The sequence below is a fragment of the Otolemur garnettii genome, unplaced genomic scaffold (genome assembly GCF_000181295.1).
Source record: "Otolemur garnettii isolate 467f Iridium unplaced genomic scaffold, OtoGar3 scaffold00038, whole genome shotgun sequence".
Taxonomy (NCBI): Eukaryota; Metazoa; Chordata; class Mammalia; order Primates; family Galagidae; genus Otolemur; species Otolemur garnettii.
Window position 1 is genome coordinate 9,081,108 of NW_003852433.1, and position 3,179 is coordinate 9,084,286.

Below are 3,179 nucleotides of genomic sequence, written 5' to 3' on the forward strand. Positions count from 1 at the left end.
TGTTCAGGTGTACAAAGAAATGAAGTTCTGGTACCTGCCTTGACATGGAAGAACCTTGAAAATATGTTCAATGATGTAAGCCAGACATGAATGGATAAATATTATATAATTTCACTTTTATGAAATATTTAGATCAGACAAATTCATAGAGACAGAAAATAAAAGTTATCATGTTCCTGGGAGGAGGAGTGACTGCTTCTCCTGGATAGAAATATCCAGGAGAGGTCTGAACTAGACAGGGGGACGGGGACAGAGAATAAGGGGACCTAGGCAGGCTTTGGGGTATAGTGATTAAGAGCATGGACTCAGAGACCATATAGCAGTGGTTCTCAACCTTCCCAATGCCACGGCCCTTTAATACAATACAGTTGAGAACCGCTGCCATAGAGCCTGGTTCAAAACCTGGCTCTGACATTGACCAGCTGTGCGACCTTGGGCAATTACTTACCCTGGCTGTTGTGCCTGAGTTTCTTCATCTATGCAAGGTGGGTAGTAATAGCATCTGCCTCATAGACTTGCTGTGAAGATTAAATTGGTTCATTCAATAATTTGTGCACTTGACTACACATTTGAATCACCTGGGGATTTTTTAACATTCCCAATTTAAGAGATTCTGATTTCATTGGTGTAGAGCAGTGTTTTTCAACCTTCTTTATCTCACGGCAGACTTAACCTATTGTTAAACTTCCATTGCACACTCAAATTATATTAATCCAAAAAAAAAAGTGAAAAAAAGGATATACTTACTGAAAAACAATTTAATAAATAATCTTTTAAAAGATTTCTTTCAACTGGCACACCAGTTGAAAATCACTGGTGTAGAGTGGCTTGAGCATCAGGCCTGTTTTAAACTGCCCAGGTGATTCTAATGTGCAACAAAGTTTGTGGACCAGAGCTACAGTGTATATAGATGCTTGAAACAGTGTGTGGCACAGTACAACTATGATTAAATCCTGGCTGCTATTATTCTTTTAAAGTCTTGAATAATTCATAATATATTTAAAATGCACAATTGGGAGCCCTTCTCTGTGCCACTAACTGCCATTGCAGAGACAGGACATTTTCCAAACTAATTCACAGAGCTCACCCTGAGTGTTTGCAACACATGCTCTTCATGGAGTGTAAGCGGGCCAATTGGAGATCAAGTCTGGATGTGGAGGCTCATTCAGCAGTTCCAACTTTTTGAAGCCTCAATTGGTGATATAATACAGACCATTTCCCCAAACACTGAACTCTGACAACAAGGTTTTAGTCTTTGGCAACATACAAGCAGAATGCAATTAAGTCTTGGAGCGGTGCACTGAGTGGCCATCAGCAGAAGCCCCAGTGGGAACGGAGTGAGGTGAGGCTCCGTGTGGAGCATGAAACAAGCCCATCTGTGTCCTGGGCCCTCAAAGTAGAGAAAGCTCAATGAGAACTGGCAAAAAATGAATGGTGAGCAAACTTCAGAACTCAGATTGTCATCAACAAAGGAACCATGTCTGGACTTAAGAAGGGTTTATAAAAGGTACACAGTGAAAAGGGACCTTTATCTTTAAGTAAAAATGGCCTTTATCTCTTGGACAAAGCTTAAAGAAAAATCAGAGCCATCTCTCTCATTTGGTAAACTAATGTTCTCACCCACCTTGTCTCCAGGCACTATGAATGCACATTTAAATCATAATCATTGTTAACATTTTTTGGACATCTATATGCCAGGCACCATCATAAGTACTTTGTATGCATCATATTTTTAATATTCCTAACAACTCTATGAGAAAGAGGACATTAACACCTTATAATGAGGAGACTGAGGCTCAGAGAGGTGCAGCAATTTTGCTTGTAAGAGACATAGTCTAAACTCTACGCCAGATGGGAATTTGTTGCCCTGAAGACTACAGTGTGGGTTGAGACATCAAGCTATTGAATGGACAAAGATGTATACAGACCTTTGATGCAAATGGTACCAGGGGCTCCCTCTCTCTGTTCCTGTCTTCTCTCTGCTGCATGCCAGCTTCTAACATAGACAACAGGGTGGCTTCCGGATTCCCCAGGCTCTCTTCTCTGTTCCAGTTTCAAAAATCCCAGGGCAAAGCTCTGATTGGCCCAGCTTGGGTCAGGTGTTCACCTTGACTAATCAATAGTAACCAAGAGAGAGCACGTAAGAACATGGCAGTTCACCCACACCACATGGGTTGGAGTTGGGGAAGGGAAAGAAAGATGATTTCCTAAAAGAAGAATGACACATGTTCCCAGCAGAAAGGAAAGACTACCTGGCACAGACCACTACTTCCAATAATGGGAGCCAACAAAACTATAGAGTAGAGAAGAAAGTGACTCCTCCAAAAATTACACCACGCTGAAATTCCTCAGGATACTTGAGGTTCAGACCACCTATGCCATGTCGGTTCCGTCTAACATTAGCTGAATTTTTACAGTATACTGGCAATATGTTCCAGGCTGGCACACAGTATGGGTTTAGTAAATATTTGTTGAATGAATAAATGCAAACACGAATAAGGCAAGGTCCCTCTGACCAAAGAACTTTCAGCCTGGTAGATGATGAACTCAAGGGAACAGCCAAAAAGGAACACATCGCATACTCTGAGAGCTCAAAAAAATGAAAGACCACGTCGGTTTAAGCACACACAGAGAGACAAAGAGTTAGACAATGATCTATGTGTATATGACTTAATAGAATAAATAAATAAAAATAAAAATAAATAAATAAAATAAAATAAGAAAAAAATTATCAAGGAAGGAGGTACCCTTTGAGATGGGCCTTAAAAACAGAATGGGATTTCAAAAGGTGGAGGCGTGAGAAAAGCATGCACCAGGAAAAGCAAACCATGTCGGCCAAGGCATGGCCATTCAGCTGTTTGTTAATTGTGGTAAAGTACACATAACATAAAATGTAACATTTTAGCCATGTTTAAGTGTGCGGTTTCATGGCACTTATTGCCTTCACATCGTTGTACACCCATCACCACTATCTGATTCCATCACCCCAAACAGAACTGTATCCATTAGACTGGGTCCGTATTCAGACCTCTCCTGGATATTTCTAAGTCTCCCCATTGGTGTCCTTTGAGTCTCAGACCCTCTAACTCAGCTCTTACCAATGGAATTACAATGCAAACCACAAATGTAATTTTAAATTTTCTACTGGTCACTTTAAAAATGTAAGAAGAAACAGGAGA